The sequence below is a fragment of the Dipodomys spectabilis genome, unplaced genomic scaffold (assembly GCF_019054845.1).
Source record: "Dipodomys spectabilis isolate Male_0828 unplaced genomic scaffold, ASM1905484v1 ptg001438l, whole genome shotgun sequence".
Taxonomy (NCBI): Eukaryota; Metazoa; Chordata; class Mammalia; order Rodentia; family Heteromyidae; genus Dipodomys; species Dipodomys spectabilis.
In genome coordinates this window covers 1-20,338 of record NW_024872115.1, presented here as the reverse complement: position 1 = coordinate 20,338, position 20,338 = coordinate 1, and the positions used below count along the sequence as shown (strand labels likewise).

General features: G+C 35.0%; 1 non-coding gene and 1 pseudogene across 1 annotated transcript; both read left to right on the top strand.

Annotated features, from left to right (window-relative positions):
* Window positions 1-4,657: 4,657 nt before the first annotated feature.
* On the top strand, window positions 4,658-4,754 carry LOC122103040 (annotated as a pseudogene).
* A 3,870-nt stretch (window positions 4,755-8,624) lies between these two features.
* LOC122103039 lies at window positions 8,625-8,731 on the top strand. Its single transcript, XR_006146679.1, has one exon. It is a non-coding gene; the product is annotated as a U6 spliceosomal RNA (small nuclear RNA).
* Window positions 8,732-20,338: the final 11,607 nt, after the last annotated feature.

Below are 20,338 nucleotides of genomic sequence, written 5' to 3'. Positions count from 1 at the left end.
GTAGAGGGATTCCAAAACTTTTTGAAATAGATTGTGTTAATATTTTTGCTACCTAAAGTGATTTTACAGAGCCTATTTGGCTCACTACAATGCAGAACAGATTGAGTGAAGACATGAAAATAAATTCCACATCCAAATAAAAAAGTTTAAAAAGAGAAACCAAGATGATGTAGCAGTGGGGGATGCCTTATAGTCCTTCAGTTTCACTAGACTTGAAGCCAAGAAGCTGTGATTAATTGGAAATCAGGCAAGAGCTAAGAGGAGAACATAGAAGTAGGACAAAGAATTATTGTCCGTTGTAACAGACACTGTCACAAGGTATGGATGATTTAACTCTATTCTTCTCCATACATCTTGTTGAGCAAATGCAAGACCAAGAGAAAAATAATCTATTGAAATGATTTTTTTTCTTGTCGGTCATGGGGCTTGAACTCTGGGCCTGGGCGCTGTCCCTCAACTCTTCAGCTCAAGGCGAGTGCTCTACCACTTGAGTACAGTGCCACTTCCGTCTATTGAAATAATTTTACAAAAAATATCTTCACTGTTCCTCATATGGTATCTAAGGGGAGTCTTTTTTTATTGTGAAAAAACTGTACAGAGGGGTCGCAATTACATGGGCAAGATAGTGAGTACATTTCTTATCAAGCATTGTAGCCTCCTCCTTTGTTTCCCCTTCCCATCCCTTCCCAGACTCCCCCCTCACCCAAGCCTGCCCCACCCCTCCATCCCCACACCAAAGTTGTAAAATTCATTTTCGACATGTCAACTTGTACTTCTCATTGTTGCAACGACCCCAACTGTATCAAATACAATGAAAGCAGGGGTTATATTGTGGGGGAGGGACATACAAAACAACAAAGAAATAATCTTATAAATGCATTGGAAACAAATGCATGAAATAAAAAAATTTAAATACATATCTTATGGTTCATTTTCCTATAACCTTATCTGACCTTTTCTGCTTGACTCATACAGATACTAACTATTGCAAATAAGGAAAACCATGGGACCTCTGTTTCTTTGGGCTTGGCTTACTTCACTTCACATAATTTTTTCCAAGCCTAAGGAGAGTCTTAAGAGAGAAGATAAAAGTGGAGTATTCTTCGGTTTCCTCAAAGCATCTTGTTAGCAAAATATATCTTTGAGGTTAGAAGATATTGAATCCAAAAGTGGTGGAGTCCTTATTTTTGTGGGCACTTTAAATACAAGAAGACTTTCACGGTAAAAGAAAAAGTATAGCTAAATATTTGTGATCACAGCTCCTTGGAATGTTTTTTTCAGAGACAAAGTTTTACATTAGAGTTTGTCCTCATTAATATAGATGTTGGGTTTTCGTGGCAACCAAATGCAAGGGTAAAGTTTAATGCACTCTCTTGGAAAGATAACAGCATGATAGAAAAAAATGGTAAATAAAATTTAGTGAATTAGTTTGACAAATTACTTTGCCAGAACAAAAAGGAAAGATATAATTCAAAATCACTTGACTTAAAAGAATGATGAAAGAGTAGTGAAGAGAGATGAGAGAACATATAGAGGAGTGTTGTGTCTCCAGTAGTGTAATGGGTTCTTGATCTTGTTTCTTCCAAATTATCTTCACAAGCTATCAAGTGTGGCTTAGGACTGGAGTATCCAGTGCAGAGAAAGAGAACTCAGAGAAGAAAATATTTGCAGCAGATGCAGGTGATTTATAACCTTAGACAATCTATTTAAATCTGTTCAAAATTCTCTGCTACCCCAAACTTCCCTCTTTGAACAGTTTTGTTTCCTTTCCCAAGACTACCCTTCATTAAATATTTAAAATTTTGAGAGGTCATATTTATCCTATCTAGAGGTTGCTGTTTGCTTGTGATTTTTGTGTGTTTTTGTTTTTTGTTATGTTTTTAACTGAATTTCAAAATGTTTTCAAGTGTATTACAATAAATATGTCTATCTAATTTTCCAATGCTCCTGGGTCAGAGTGACTCCTTCTATCATTCTCAACCAACCCCTTCTCCAAGATTTATTTCAGATCTACCACTTCTTTTGTCACATGTGTACATTGAGTATTCTAGGTGTACTTGCCCCTTGTTCCATTTTTCATTCATTCTATGTTTTTACTATTATTCCTTTCTGGTTTCATCTTCCTGATAGTTATTCTGTTAAACTATCTGTTAATACTTTGAAAGGTTTATATACATTCCATGGAGTTTCAATCCTGCATATACTTGAACGTATGTCAGCTTATATTTCCATATTTCATTCATCTGCAATAACAATTTGCAAGACTGGAGATGTGATAATATTCTCATTCATTTGGAAGATTAATCTTTAGTCAACAAGAAAGTTTAAAAATGGCTCAGAATATATTCCTAGCTACCAGTTTTTATGAATGGATTTGTACAAAGTTTTGTGATTATTTTATTTGACATGGGATAATATTTTCTACTACCTATAAGTTTTGGAAAAGGAAGAAAACTAAAATTTACTACTATAGAGGAATGTGATTGAAATAGAAGACAGATTTTATATTTGTCACATCTATGATGAGTACCCATATTCAAGATTTAAAGTCTTATTTCATACTATATTAGACAGATAGGGAAAACATAAAACAACATATGATAAGGCAACTATTTGTGACTTTTTAAAATGTACCTTATTAAGTGATGAAATTTACTTTATTAGCTAGTGTTTGGGTTTGAATTATGGGAGGCTGATCGATTTAACACATTTTTGGAAGGCACCTACTGAACAAAACAAATATTGGGGGGTACTATTTCTACACTTTAATGAATGGTTGAACGTGTTTGGCTTAAGTGCTGGGTAAATAATTCAACTCTATTGTAACTTGCTCCCTACACTTGTAAAACTTGTAATGTCACTAAGTATCCTTTACTTGTCAACTGTTATTTTGGTGAATGTGATTTAAAAGTTTTGAAAAAGAATATATTTTCAGGAGATTAAAGGTAGGTTATCATTGCCTTGAGAATGATAGCATTTTTATACTACAGAACCAAGATTTACTGTAGTACCAGTAGTTTGAAGCATTAAGGATCTTCTCAATTAATGTTTTTCTGAATTAAAATTGACCTGTAAGTAAAGTTTTCCTAGCCTTGGTAGACCAATTATGGATCTATCGTTCCCAGAACAATTTTTAGGCCTACTTATACTGGACTGAAATCTTTCAGTAATCATTAGGAGAGGGGTATTAAAAATAATTTTGTGACATTTGTGATCTTGTTCACTCATATGGGCTGGGCATCTGTAAATTTAAAGTTGTAATTATTGTACTTTCTCTCAGATATTGTGATCTCATCTTTCATTTTAAGTTGTCTTGCATTTCACAATTGCTTACTGCTGCGGTCCCGAAATACTATAGGAAATGAGAAATTGAGATGGATTTTCAATTACTTTCTGTTGGCATGTTGCATGGGCCTAGGTGAGAAATCTTGTCCTTGTTATCTGATGATGCGGATAACTGGGACCTGGGATCCTAGGATCTTGGGTCCTGCAGAAGAATAATACCTTGTAGACACCATATCAGCAAAATTTGTGTACAATCATTAGGAATGCTTCAGAAATATGGAGAAAATCAGTTTGCGACCAGTGAGTTAAAACAATAAACAGAGTAGCAGCGTAAAATCCCTTATAGATTAGAGGAAAACTATTTTTTTTTGCAATGTGAATTCAGAAGACCAAGAACATTAGAATGTATCACAAGTTTATACCAAAGATATTGCATTGATATTTTTATATTCTAATATGTATTCTAAACCTAATTATTTATATTCCAATTCATTAAATTGATTAAAACATTAAATTAAAACATTAAATTGATTAAAACATTAAATTAAAACATTAAAACATTAAATTGATTAAAAAATTAAATTGATTAAAACATTAACAATTTAAGGCCTAATATCGAGGAGAGACATATAAACTTCTCTTGTAACTCTGAAAATATTTGGTGATAGAAATGCAGTAGTGTAAATTCCTGCCTGGTTGGATGGTAGACTGGCCAGGACATTAGTTAATCATGCATATGAACAATTTTTTCACCTTCTTGGCTTTAGATACTTTTGAAATATTAGGTATAATAACCAATTATATTTTGATAAAATACCTTCTAGTCTAAACATTTCTATCTGAACTGTTCCTGTCTCTATGATCCCTTGTAATTAAGATTAGTTTTGTTCCAGTAAGAAAATCTATGCTGTCAGGGTAAGATATTCTGGTTCGTCTGTTCCTAAATGGAAGACAGGTAAAGGGTCAGGTAGACATCTGTGCCAATAAGATCTCATTTAGGAATTTTTAAGCTGCAGAAGTTTAGAAGTAGCTCTTAAGCAAGGCTTACTTTGAATCCTTACGTCCACAAAGCTAACTCAGCTGATAAATAAGTACTTGAAAAGCCATCACCTTTGGACCTAGCTTTAAATTCTTCAAAGTATGATGAAATCTAAAATGAAAAAGACTTAAAATACTCATTGACAAAAAAATTGCAAATGTGAGCAATCGAACATAAAATATAAGTTTTTTTCCAATATACACAGAATTTTAGAGAAGTAATATCAATAGCATTTTTAGGAACAATAAGTTTTCCTAGTTACAAATAGTCAACCAAGGATATATGCCTGTATAAAGATTGCATCATTAACTACTTAAATTTAGAGGATACTACATGCTTCAACAGCACATCTACCCTAATTACAATACAAAGTTTAACACGGCACTTGCACAAGGATGATATGAAAATTTGTGTAGTATTCCATATTTTTCATTCTTCAGATGCAAGAAATGAAAAACAGTTATTAAAAATTGATTACAAAAATACAGTTGTAACGATACATGTAATTCATTGAATTGAAAGTTAGTTTGACATCAGTGTATTAAATCATCACCTTAGAAAGGCCTTTACATAGCATAACCTTTACAAAACTTTTGAAATTAGATAACATTTTCAATTTATCCCAAAGAAATAAAATACTATAAGAACCTAGGGGAAAAAAAAGAATCTTAAACTATTTCTATACGGAATGCTATCTGAAATGACACATTTATTAATGAACCTATATATTATGAAACAATGTAGAATTAAAAGTATTATATCTAGGAGAGAATGAAATAGATTATGGATATTATACAAACAGAATACAGATTACTTTAAAATATCCTTTTTCAGACAAGCAACAGAAATATCTTTAGTTTCTGTATTACTCATTTCAACAGATAAGTTAAAATTATTTCTGATTATAAAAATCACAAACTCTGCAGAAATCATTATAGATGTATACAAACAAATCTTGAATACATTTTGACATCGAAGTTAGGCAATTCACTTGGAAGAATAGCATGGAATCCATGAGTATTTAAAGTAAGATATTAATGTGGCTTTGTATTGTGAAAATATTTTGTACGGACACAAAGATGGATAGGCATTTTTGAAATTTAAGAAACTTAACCAAACCATTATGACTTAGGAGAAAAATTTTTGCAGGCTTCCACAACTTCAAAGAGGTGATACATACTTAACCTTTTGGCAATATCAAATGCAACTTCTTCCAAGTTGTTCTTGACCTGGTTTGATATAATATTTCAATAGAAGCAGATCCAGCGTACCTTTGTTATTTCTATTCCCAGCAGCAAGATGCAAGTTTGTCAAGAGTTCTTTAGTTTGGGCATTGGTATCTGCATCATGATGCAGTAAGAAAGAAGCCACTCTGGTATCATTCCACATATAAGCACTATGTCTAAGTATCTACTGTAGGCTTCTGGATGAAGAGAGCTATACTCATCATCATCCCTAGTATTCACATGAGTGGCCTTTTTGGAAAGTAGTCTCTGCACTGTAGTAAGCCGATTATTTTTAACAGCCCAATGAAGAAATTTGGTTGGACACTTCTCTATTTTTTTCTAGCAAATGATACCATTCCTCACTTTTTCATCTAGTTCCTTGTCTTCATCAGAATTGCCTAACTAGAGACTTTGAGTAATAGTGGGAATGAGGTGTACATGTATTCCCCAATAGTTCACGTTGGTTGAACTGGTCAAAAAATCCAGTGAATTTTCTACTTCTGTTTTTTCACCATGATTTTTTTCTCTTTTTCCATTTTTACTATTTGAAATTATTCTAACTGGAGAATAGGGAATGGATAGAAAGCAGAAGAAATAAATCCAAAAACACTCTTCACAGAAGCAAATTCTCAGAGCTATTTCATGACTTTGCAAAGGATAAAGTGGCTGAAGTTAGTATAAATTTAGAAGTATGAAAATGGGAGGGGGGACCAAGATGGCAACAGGGCAGTAGGGAAACGCCACAGCTCTCCCCAACCAAAAAGAGAGTTAGAGTTCCTAAGCTTAACCTCCCCAAGGGACCGACAAAAACAAAAAGATGAACACCCAGAGAAATACAGGAGGTGGAAAATAACAAAAAAGAAAGAGAGAAAAAGAATTTCAGAACAGAGAAGCACGAAGACTCCTACTCCAATGCTTACTGGTGGCAAGCAGCACAGCAGGGGCTGCTGGAATCCCAGAGAAAAAGGAGGCTGCCTGCAGATCACCCATGCAGAAGGACTTAAGAAAAGAAGAAACAAAGAACTTCCACTCCTCTGGTCGAACCACTATTAAATATCCCCATGCTGCTGATCACATGTATGGTGTATATGTGTACACCATTATATGTTACAGACCGTGATAGACAATTTGCTCCAGGAAAGCTACAATGAATTTGTGACTTTAAATGAGCATCATCATCCCAAAATACTGTGAAAATTGGCAAATTTTGTAATCACTTAATTACAAAAAAAAAAAAAGCAGAAAACTACAAGTGGAGTTATGGCTCAAGTGGTAGAGCATGAGCCTTGAGCTGAATTGCTCAGGGACAGCTGCCGGGCCTAGAGCTCAAGTCCCACGACTGACAAAAAAAGAGAGAGAGAGATCTTTCATGTGATGGATTCTAACATATTTATAAAATTATGTTTTTATTGCTTTGTATGTCCCTCCCCCCTGGTATAACCCTTGTTTTCACAATATATGAAGTTGGTGTATGTGGAGGAGAAGGGAAAAAACAAATCGTTAAAACAGAGATACAGGAGGACCCATTTCAACAATGAGATGTACAAGTCTTTATGTCGAAAAAAGAACTTTACAACTTTGGTTGAGGGGACGGTGGGGAGGATACGAAGGGATGGGAAGGGGAAACAAAGGTAATGTACTCATTATCTTACCCATGTAATTGTTACTCCTCTGTGCAGTATTTTCACAATAAAAAGAAGTATAAAAATGACAAAAATGTAAAAAGATATTCATATATTTCATTATATAACCCAAACCAGAAAGCAAATGTTGTTTAGATGATTTCTTAAAACATAGTCTTTCAGAAGCTGGCAAGGTGGCTCAGTGGTAGAGTGTTTGCCTTGGATGCATGAGGTCCTGGGTTTGATTCCTCAGCACCATAGAAGAAGAAAAAGACAAAAGTGGTGCTGTGGCTCAAGTGGTAGCAACATCTTTGAGCTGAAAAGCTGAGGGACAGCACTCAGGCTCCAGAGTTCAAGCCCCACAAAACAAAAACCAAACCAAAAAACTAAACAAAACACAGCTCTCACATTTGTAGCCTCAATTCTGAAAAGACACTGCTTCAGCCTAGGACTAAGATTTTAGGTGTATACATTTATCAACACTTCTGATTCAGATTTCTACTTGAGAAAATTTTAAATCAATATTTTGTTCTTAATTTTTCTCTTTGTACATTCACATGCACCTATAAAAAATGGTGTGGACCTCCCAGTAACATTCTCAAAGTACCTCCTGATTATGAGTTATGAAAAGTTGTATTCTATTACAAAAAGGAAAACAATGCTACAAATAAAGAAAACCAATAATTAATTATTAATGGTTAATAAAATAAAAACCAAACACCAGTGTTTCCAGTTTTTGAAGTGTTCTACATATTAGATTTTACTATTTACTCATATTCCTGTACATTTAAAACTGGCTAAGATTATGATTTCACAAGAGTTTTGTAGGCTACGGGTAGCTTTTAAAGTTACCCACTAAGATTACTCTTTCTTTATGGCTCATCTCATCATTTGTATATGGCTTATATCATCATTTTTTTCTCACTAACATACAAAAGAAGCCCTCAAGTTTTAACAGAAATTGTGTAGTTAAAATCTTAACTCTTCTCTCTGTTTCTTTACAGACTTTGTAACTTCTCATAGTAAAGTTTCTATAAACTCTGAAATGTACATACTTAGTAGTATATGTCTGCTACCATAAATCTTAAATACTTTATGGAAAAGTTTTATGACCTGCCAAACAGTCTTAATTTTGGCACATATAAGCAAATTCCCAAAATTAAACATATTTAAAACAGTAAAATTTTTAACAAACCTTAGCACTTGCTACAGTGCTCATTATGACAGGTGCCATGTATAGAATAATTGAATTTCTACTCTTACACATCTCTTGAACAACAAATATCCGGAATTATTTTGTTTTTGACATATCTAACTTGACTTTATTCTTAAATGTGTGCTTAAATAAGAAATATATGGTTCTAAAATTTCACGACAAGTCTTTTGAACTTATTTTTGTTGAATTTTCTAGTTTAGGAAAATCAATTCCACTTTATGTATAAAAAATGTTCTGTGCTCAGTTTGGCAACACATACACTAAAATTGGAAAAATACAGAGAGAATTAGCATGACCCCTACGCAAGGATGACATGCAAATTCATGAAGATTTCCACATTTTTACAACAACAGATGCTGGAGGGTATGTGGACAGAAGGGAACCCTACTCCATTCTTGGTGGGAGTGAAAACTTGTTCAACCACTTGGAAAGAAGTATGGCGGTTCCTCAAAAGATTCCACATAGAGCTCCCCTATGACCCAGCAATCCCACTTTTGGGCATTCACCCAAATGATAAAACAAGACCATACTATAACTACCAGCACAGCTGTGTTTATTGCAGCATTATTTACCATAGCTAAGATAGGGAACCAAACCCGATGCCCCTCAGAAAATGAATGAATCAAGAAAATTTTGTGTGTGCGTGTGTGTGTGTATGTATTTTCCTATCTATCTAACTATCTATCTATCTACACATACATATATATGTATATATATTTGTATATATGTATATATATGTATATTTATATACATAAATATAAATATAGATTGGAATGTATATATATGTAAGGTATCCCTTACTTGCAATAAATAATATAAGCAGAAAACTGGGATAAGCAGAAAAGATCAAAAGCTATATGCATATTACTAAATAAGATGATGTTAAGCTAAATGAACCCCAAGATAAGGACAGAAGTGTTTTTTTTTTATTCTTTCTTACTGTTGTTTCTAACATATTTATAATGTACAATGTGTTTTTTTTTGTTTTTTATATGGTCCTCCCCCACAGTATAAGCCCTGTTTTCACTGGATTTGATGTTGGTGCAACTACATCCTGAAAATACACTTCTCTAATTTGGGGAAGGAAAGGGAAAAATCAAAATGCTTAAATAGAGATAAAAGTTGAGCCATTGTAACAATGAGATGCACAAGACAACATGTTGGGGGGTGTGGGGGTGTGGGGATGAGAAGTGTACTTGTGGAGGTGGAGGGGAGGGGATGGTGGGGGGAAAAACAAAGGAGGAGGTAACAATGCTTGATAAGAAATGCACTCATGACTTTGCTCATGTAACTTTAACCCCTCTGTACAGTACTTTTACAATAAAAAACATTAGAAAATGTTCTGAGATGGAAGAGTTTATTTTATTTTACCCATATAATATTGTTAACAAAGAAATTAATGGGGGGGAGGACTGGGTGGGGGGCCGGGGGGAGGCTGGGAAGGGATGGGAAGGGGAAACAAAGGAGGAGGCTACAATACTTGATAAGAAATGTGCTCATTATCTTGCCCATGTAATTGTAACCCCTCTGTACAGTATTTTCACAATTAAAACACACACACACACACACACACACACACACACACACACACACACACACAAACAAACAAAAAAGAAATTAATGGAAAAGACTGACCCAAAGATATTTTGAGTAAGTGTGTGAGTGTGTGTGTGTGTGTGTATGTGTGTGTGTGTGTGTGTGCATGCCTGCATGTTGGTGTGCTCAGAGTTTTAACTCAGGGCTTCATGGTCTCGCTAAGCCTTTTCTCTCTAGATTGGTGAGCTACTATATGAGCTACATCTCCATTCCTGGACCTTTGCTAGTTTATTTAAATTTTGGAAAAATAATCTTAGGAATTTTTTGGCCTGATTGACTTCCAACTCTTATCTATAATTCTCAGGGTCCTGAGTAGTTATGCAGAGCAAACAGGATTACACGTGTGACCAACCATCACAATGCTTTCAGAATAATTTTAAAAGTAGAAAAAAATTTACTTCACAGGGGACTGTTTTATCATTTCCTACTTTTAAAGCATTTTGGAGTGATTATATGTGAATTTATTTCATGTTGGGACTCTTAAAAGAGAGTAAGTGATGGTATTTAAAAGTTTTAGTACTTTTTTAAAAGAATACTGGAACTGTGGGACAGAAGAAATTTGCCTCTCTTTGGACCTCAATTTATAAGCTCAGCTCTGTGCACGATAACCCAATGTCACCAACACAATCTGTGTTGAAGACAAAATGTGACAGAATACAATTACCATTGGCAATAATTGCTATGCTATTATTTATTGGACAATATGAATATTGTATTTAGAGTGTAAGAGAATGGAGATATTTCACCTACCGTTTTTGTATTGCTGAAAGGCTTTTGGAAACTTTGACTCATTTCCTTCCTCACTGTGTGTCTTTGGGCCATGCACTTAGTGACTTAATTACAATTTTTCTCAACTCTAAAATGGTAATAACATTAGCATCATAGCAAATGTTTTCTTAAGAACTAAGAGACATAAAACTTGTGAAATACTTAACATAAATTACTAATGAACTTTGAGTTTAGCCAGCAGTTTTTTTTTAATACTAAACAGAATGTGCTATGTATTACAGAAATCAATACGTTTATCTCATCCATTACTGAAGGAAGAACACCTAAAAGACAAAAAAAACAGAAAATTATATTTGTGCATGTGCCACAGTTGCTTTATTAGTCTGTAGTTGAACACATAACTTTGATTTATATCTTGCCTGTTGTGAATAATGTGAATAACAGTGAACTACAGATATATTTACGAGTTACCCAGAGAGAATTAATCATATGATTGCTGGGTCAGATGATATTTCAACTTTGGTGAGCCACCAAAAGTAACGTTATCTATTGACTATGCTGTGCTTCCAAGGAAGCCAGGTGGATAACTTCTCATGTTGTAAATCAAACTGCTTATCTTATGTCTTGATAGTGCTAAACTATCAGGGTCAGAATAATGAAGGAATTGTAGACTGAGCTAAGGTCCATATGAAAATGTTCAAAATTGATAAAGCCTAAAAGTAACTAAGCAGTATATTGTGTTTTTCATTATTTAAGTTAAATTGCAAAGAAAGGGAAGACCTAGAAGAATGAATTCTCTTTTTGATAACCTATCATAGGTCCTTAGCAGGATGAACTCTTTCCTCATTCTTGTAGAGCCATCATCAGATGAGAGGAACTCTATTTTTTTGGTTGCTTCTTTCAATTTATTCTTCAGTTTGAAATCTGAACTACATGAGACTGAAAGAAACCAAGGAAAATTAGACACACAGGCTTTGGAAAAAGCAATCAGAGTAATATAAACTAAATACATATAGCCTTGTAAAAGTCTTCACTAAATTGAGTTATATAGTCTCAAGCATAAGCAAAAATGATTTAAGCAATATCATGTTATTGAAAATTGAAAAATGTTAGGTGTTGCTCAATTTTTTCCTTTCTACTACCTGGAATGTATTATTGATTTTGTATAGAGAGATTAAAGATGAGATTAACAAGGAACTTGAATAAAAATCGATAAAAGTTCTGAATAGACATATTTTCGAATATGCCCTGAAAATCACCAGTGGCTTTAAAAAGTTGTGTTTAATATCACTTCTATGCTGGCTTAATGCTGTGTGAACAGAAGTCATTAGAGAAATACAATTCAAAATTACTATGATACTACTACGTAACTATTATAACTCTTATCAAAAATATTCGAAGGAACTTGGTGTGGTGGTAAAGGCTTGTAATTCCAAGCATTTGGGAAATTGGAGTAAGAGGATTTCAGCTTAAGGCCAGCCTGGGATACTGCACATAGTAAAAACATGCTCTTTAAAAAAAACTTAAAAGGTAATAATGTTGGTGAGAGTGTGGAGCAAAGGAAATTTTCTACACTCTTGGTCAAAATATAGGTTAGTAATCTCGTTGTAGAAAGTAGTACGCAATTTTCTAAAGAAATGCAAAGTTGAAATATCATCTGACCCAGCAATCATATGATTAATTCTCTCTGGGTAACTCGTAAATATATCTGTAGTTCACTGTTATTCACATTATTCACAACAGGCAAGATATAAATCAAAGTTATGTGTTCAACTACAGACTAATAAAGCAACTGTGGCACATGCACAAATATAATTTTCTGTTTCATCTTTAAAATAGCAAGAGATTTCTCCCATTAGCCACAACTTACAATGACCTAAAAGATGTAATCTAAATGATGTAAAATGTTGCTTTCTGATCTTTGTAAAACCACACACACACACACACACCAACCTAAGCAACAGAGAAATTTTTCAAAAAGTAAACAACTGATATTCCTGGGGCATTTAGGTCACAATATAGATGATAGTGGATATACAGGATGACCAAGTATAGAGTTGTAATGTATAACGTGAGGATACAGGGGACAACACTGGCCTTACATAGGAATGAAGCTAAATATGTAGGAGCTGGTCTTCCTTGTAGGGGTTTCTCTTTTAGGTGTTCTTCCTTCAGTAATGGATGAGATAAACGTAATTCTTTACATATACTTGCCTGTTTGCAGAAATAATAACAAACTATAGCAATAATGTTTTATGCTCAACATGGAACAAAATGCCAAATTAATGTACATGAAATTATCCTCGATATAAACTAATTATTATTAATAAGGGAACCCATGGGACCTATGTTTCTTTAAGTCTGGCTTCACTTGATGTGATTTTTTTCGATGATCTCCTATTTCCTTACAAATGAGGTGGTATCATTCTTTCTGATGGAAGCATAATATTCCATGTGTATGTATGTGTGTATGTGTGTGTGTGTAACATTTTCTTGATCTATTCATCTACTGAGGAGCATCTGGATTGATTCCATATCTTAGCTGTGGTAAATAATATTGTGATAAACATAATTGTGCTGGTAGATTTAGTGTGGCCTTGTTCGTGATCACTTGGGTAAATGCCCAGATGTGGGATTACTGGGTAATAGGGGATCATGATTGTGTACATCAAGGATAATCTTAGTAGATGAGCAGAATAGGTCAATTGCTATGTAGATATGACCATATAAGGTGATTCCAAGTGAAATGAACTCTAACACATGTTCTTCGTTGTTGTTGTTCTAATGTACTACGTGATTTCTTTTTAACTTTTTGTTTTTCCCCACTTATGATTTATCCCCTGCAGACACTATATTTGATTTTGATACCCTGAGTAGTGTAAATATGTTGAGCTGAACTAGGCAAGGGAAAGGGAAAAAACAAAATGGTGAGACAAAGGAAAAAGGGGGAACCTAGGTAACAGTGATACTCACAAGACAATATGTAGGAAATGATCTTGGTGTGGGAATTGGGAGGGAAGAGGGAGAAAAATGAGGGACGGGGTAACAAGTTAGAAAAGAAATAAATCTATTATCTTACTTACATAACTATAACCCTGCTTTAAATTACCTTGACAATAAAATATAAATAAAAAATAGAATAAAATATTCAAGAGCAGCAATACAGGAGATGGGAGTGGGGGAAATACTGTACTATACAAAGAAGACTACAACAGCTGTGGAGAACAGGAATTTTACTTTATCATAGGAAGTAATGAACTGGCGTACAGATTTTCAGCCTCATGTCAATCACTAAAAAGGGAAAACAAAATGCACAATCAGCAAACCAATAAAATAGAAAACTAAACAAGGTGGAGAGTTGACTTGGACGAAGAGAAACAAATGACACAACTAGGAAACAAATAAAAAGCTGGTAAGATTTAAAATTATTACCCATAACTCTAATAAATGTTTTTTGCATCACAATTTGTTAGAACTATACTTCAAATCACAGTTTAATAGTATATCATTTTAATAATAGGTTACTCATTGTTGATTTCTTAATATTGAATGCTTAATATATAATTTTAATTTCAGCAGCTATAGAAAAGAAGAAAGTGAAGCTAATTTTAATGATATATTTTATGAATTGTAAAATTGAGAAGCATTAGAACTTAAATAATATATATTATTGTTTCATTTCTGTGAATTAATGTAGTAGTTCAAAGTGTATTCTACACGTAGCACTCATCTGAATATCAAATAATAGATTATTCCACAATACACTTGGTTTTAGGTGGAAGGGTTCAGCACTGTGGTAAAATTCACACCACACAGTACAGGAGAGTATGACTCCTCTCATCTAGCTTAAATGGTGGAAATTTGATTTCTGCATGCATGTTAAATACGTGTCTAGCTGATATCTATTAAATTATATACATGAGGAGTATTTCAGATGATAATTAAAAGTCATACTCATTAATTAAATTTTTATTATTTTACAAAATAAATATTTATGGAGACTGAATTTCTGAGTAGATGATGGGTTATGTGTGCCAGATTATACATATTGAGGCTTATTTTATATTCCTGACATTGTTTCTACAGTTAGATTTAATTTTCCATAAGGGGTTAAGTGTATTATGTTGGATATATGAAAGTAAACTGAATGTTTATTCCATCAATCCTTTGCAACTTGTCTAATCCCAATATAAATTATCCATCTGCTTGAAGTAATGAAAATAACAACAGATATAAGCAACATATATGAATCAGTCTTAGTAGACAAGTATTTTCACCTTTATTTTTATAGTTGATCCTCTTTTATACTACAGAATATTATTGGGAAAATGTGCTCCAGGCTGACCACAATTGTAGAATATTATGGTTTGATCTATCATAAGAAAAGAAAGGAAGGGGAACATTCCTTCCAAAATTCTCCTCCCAGGGATGTGATCAGTTTTATGGTGGTAAGTTGGAAATGAACATTTTTCACAGTCAACCTTGAAAAGCCATCTTGATAGACTATTTCTGCAAGTGGTTACAGAGGATTATTCATGGATTTGCAAGGATGCCAGATTGCCTCATTTTGAGACAAATAAAACAGGAATTTAGCCAGCTGTTTTTGTATCTTTAGGAGAATAACACATTGACTGTACGCCAGGGGATCACTGGGGCCCAGAGAAGCTAATACATTGAATAGTAATCCTAGACCTCTAAAAACAAAACAAAACAAACAAACAAAAAATTCCAGTGAGCACAGCCACTCAGGGCTGCTATCACAGCCTACATTAAATCAGGCAAAAAACAAAAGCTGAAAGTCATTTAGCTGATAACTAATATATTTCTTATGAGGCAGACTGAAATGAGAGTCCCAAGAGTGGGTCAGAAAGACTGATTAGAGAGACTAAAATTGGTAATACAAAGATTGGAAAATAGAATTCCTTGTAGAACAAATAAATCATAGAATGACTGTGTGTGTAGGGACAAGACAGCAGACCAAATACCAGAAATGCACATTTTCTTAGAGGCCAGCTTAATGAAATATCAATGGAACTCTTTGAATTCTTAAATATTTGACCACATGTGGAAGAAAGCCAATTGCTAAAGAGAAAGAAAAAGTCATCACTCTATTAGGCGGTCCAATGAAGTAATCAATCACAGATTTGTAATAAAAAGAGAAAATAATTATTCCAAATGAGGTTTTCATTTGTTTTGATGTAAGTGTTCTTGATTTAGGTGATAGAAATTACCATACAATTGATCCAGTCTGACAACTGAGTTGATATTGACTGCAGTATTCCCACATGAAGGAAAAGAGAAAATTTACAAATGTCTGATGAATTGAGTTGAGGATAAAGTGTTTTAATAGTGATAGTTGAGGTTTAGACACTGGTGAAGAGATGAGTTTTCTTTTATTAACCCCCACCCCATTTTTAGCCTGATGACAGTGGATCACAGCTGTAATCCTAGATACTCAGGAAACTGAGATCTGAGGACTGCTGTTGAAAGCCAGCCTGGGCAGGAAAGTCCCTGAGACTCTTATCTCCATTAAACCACCAGAAAACCAGAAATGGCACTGAGGTTCAAGAGGTACAGACCTCACCTTGAGTTGAAGAGCTCAGGAACAGTGCCCAAGCCCAGACTTCAAGCCCCTGGACCAACAACAATAAAAACAAATCTCCCTTTTCTTGGACTGCCTACATCTTTTCTTAACATTCAAAAAAGCCATTTTATCACCCACTACAGTTAAGTCCTATCCTAGCTGCTGCAAATAGGATGATTTGATATCTTATGTCAAAAGTTTCATATTTGAGGAAACAAATACCAGCAGTGGTAACTTTGCTTCCCGTCCTTGAACTCTGAGACTGGGCCCTGAACATGTTTATGCTGGTAGCTTTAATGTGAGGTTGGTTGTTATTTATTGGATTACTGCCCATGAGAGGAATTAATGGGTCATAAGAGATCTATGTTTAGTCTTTTGAAGAAACTCTGTATTTCATTCAAGATAGGTTAAAAAGTTTAATTCCCCACCAACAGTGTAATAGAGTTCCCATTTGGCTACATAGTGGCCTCATAGTGGCCATTTTAAGTGGGACGAGGTAGAATCTGTCATGTTTACTTGTACATTTGTTGGCACCTTCTAACTACCATAAATGAATGAATCTATGAAAACTATATTGCTCTGAGTCTTCATTCCTTTCTCTTTGTAATTTTCCCAAGCCTTTCAATTTCGTTAAGACTGGTGAAAAGTCATCCTTTCTTGCCGCGGACAGGCTCTGTTGGGACAACGGAGGACAACTAGTGGAGGAACTGGAATAGGTGGGGAGATGGCAAACAGACAACTCACACACAAGAGGAGTGGATGCTGAGTGCTATTTAATGCAGAGGATAACAAATTTTTAAAGCAAAAGTCTCCATGAGAAAGGGCAAAAGGTTACACAATCTTGCTGCGGGGCTTCATTCTTGGGTGGTCACCAGCTGGTTGCCTGATAGGCACTTGTTTCCGGCTTTACCTCTATTTTTAAGAAATACAATGGGTTTCGATGTTTATCACCAATTAACCATTACTTTTTTCTATAGAGGCCTTAACTGTCCCATAAGATCTTTCCTGTTCCTTCTTTAATAGTAAGCACCAAGGAGGCCTAGATCTAGCAAGTCTCTTAGTAAATGAAAGAGAGTAACAGGAAGTTCTTTCTCCTAAGTAGTTCTCCCAGCAATTGCCATACATTCTTTCTGTTCTAGCCACGCCTACAGCTTCTTGTAAATCTCTTACAAACAATTCTTTCTGCTGAAATGAAATCGTGAAACCCCCAATACTTTTATATTTACTTATGACTTGTCTACTAGCCTCCATAAGAGGGGCTTTCAGGGTAGCACTTAACTCTGGTGAGTTAGTCATATTTTTAAGACACTCATCAGATGTTGGAGTTGTCAACACTCTTAAGAAAGAGCCTTGAATAAGGGAACGTTGAGCATGAGTAAGTACAATGAGCAGCAGGAACAGTAAAAGATTAATAGGCACTCCTATACAGTGAAGAAAAGAAAAAGAGGGACAGAAACACATCTTTCCCAGGGGCTTGCCAGCCTTTCCAGGAGGTAGGCCTCTTTGAAGCCCCATTCTCTGAGGTAGAATTCGGTGAAGTCCCATTCTCAGAGATAGGTCTCTGTGAAGCCCCATTCTCAGGTCTGAACGCAGGTTTTCCAAGCTAAGCAGACTCCACCGGAGTAGGCGTGGCACTTTCTGATGGGTGAATAGAATTCCATTGTGTGTGGGGTGTGTGTGTGTGTGTGTGTGTGTGTGTGTGTAAGATGACAATAGGCCCATGTGTTCCTTTCTAAGCCTTTTGTTTCAACTGTAATTTTGTAATTCCATATTAAATTTGGATTGCTTTCTCTACTGCATTGAAGAATATTGTTGGGATTTTGATAGGTATGCTTTCCATTTCCTTGAATCTCCTTCAATTTCCTTTTTTGGAGTTTTAAAGTTTTCACAGTAGAGGTCCTTCACATTTTCAGTTAAATTAGTTCCTACTTTTATTGTTGTTGTTTTGTTTTGTTTAGATTTGATTTGATTTTGAGGCTAATACATATGAGGTGGTTTTTTGGATTTCAGCCTGTGTCTTCCCATTGTTGGTAACACAGAAAAAGTACTGATTCTTGTGGGTTTTATACCCTGCTACATTGCTGAAGGTTAGCATCACCTTCACTAACTTGCGGTAGGAAGCTATAGGGTCCTTTAAATACAGGATCATTTCATCTGTGAAAAGTGATAGTTTTACTTCTTCCCTAATTAAACTCCCTTTATGTTTTTCTCTTACCTATAGCCCTTCTAGAAAGTCCATTACTATTTTGAAGAATAATAGAGAGAGTGGACATCCTTTTCTCATCCCTGATTTTAATATCTTCATGCTTCCACCATTAGGTACATGCTTATTGTCTCTTTTTCATACACATACTTTAAATTATATTGAGGAAATTTCCATGCGTTCCTAGCTTCTCACACATTTTAATCATAAAGTGCTATTTGAGCTTGTTAAAAGCTATTTCTACATCCCTATAGATGATCACGTGGTTCTTGTCCTTGCTTCTGCTGATGGTGTGCATTATGTTTATTGACAAGTATATTGAATCCAATTGTATCCTAGGATGCATACTGTTTGATCATAGGATATGATTTTTTTGATAGTTGCTGAAATTGGTTGGTGAGAATTTTATTAAGGACTTTTGCATCAAAGCTTATAAAAATGCTGGATTCATAGTTCTCTTTCTTTGGTGAGTCCCTATCTGATATGAGGAAGAATCTAATTCTAGCTTCATTGAATGTGTTTGATAATTCCATGTCCCTTTCTATTCTACTGAAGAGTTAGATCTGAGTATTGTAAGTTATATGCACTCCTTAATTTCATGGTAAATCCATTGAGTCCTATATTTTTCTGGTATGGAAAATTGTTTATTGACATTTAATTTTCATTTCTTCTTATGTATCATTTCTTGGTTCAATTTAACTATAGGAAAGCATCAATTTCTCCAAGATTCTCCAGGTGATTGGCATATGGTTTTCAAAATTCTCTCTTATCACATTCACAATTTTGCTAATTTATGTTGTGATGTCTCATTTTTTTCCAACTAATTTTATATATTTGGGTGAGTTCTTTTAGGAGCTCTTAGGAGCTGTGCCTCATCTACTCTTAATGTGTTTACCTTGTTCTCTGGTAGGGAACATCTTATATTACCAGTTTCTTTTCTTCATGATCTTCTCTATGTAGGATACATTTGATTCACTTCTATCCTGCTGATCTGGTGGAGATAAATTGTTTCAAGTTTTCTTTGTCATGATTTTTTTTTGGGGTGGTGTGTTCATGGGACCTGAACTCTGGGCCTGGGTGCTGTCCTTCAGCTCTTCAGCTCAAGGCTAGCACTCTGCCACTTGAGCCACAGCACTGATTCTGGCTTTTTTCTTTTTTCTTATGTGGTGCTGAGTAATTGAACCCAGGGCCTCAGGCATGCAAGGCAAGCGCTCTACCAATTAGCCACCTTCCCAGCCCCATGAAATATTATTATATATCCTTTAAATATAAAGGAGAGTTTGGCTTGGGATCATATTCACGGTTGGTAGTTGTTTGCCTTTAATGTTTGTCATCTATCAGGCAAGTCTCTTTTTTCCTTTTTACCATATCAGCTAAGGAATCTGTATTTATTCTGACTGTATATCCTTTATAAATAATCAATCTTTTCTCTATGACACCTTTAAGAATCCTTTCCTTGATTGTAGGACACATGGGCAGCAAAGATGGCGCTGAGAGGGAGTTGAGTGGGCAGAGTCCAATTTACTGTAGAGCACATGGGCAGCAAAGATGGTGCTGAGAGGGAGTTGAGTGGGCAGAAACCAATTTGCTTTACATTCAGTGCATAACCAGCCTGTGGAAGCTTAGGTGCATGATAGGGTGTGACCTTGACAGTGATGGGTTCCTCTTCCTCCCCTGCCATGCCTCCCACTCTTTTTTGCTTTAAAAAGGGCTTGCTCTGTTAATAAATGAGTTTCTTCCTGCCTGACTTGACTCCCTGCTGCATCTGATTATCTCCTGGGTTGAGGGAGGCTGGGGAATGGGCGAGCGGCAGCAATTACCTTTCCTCGGGCCCCATC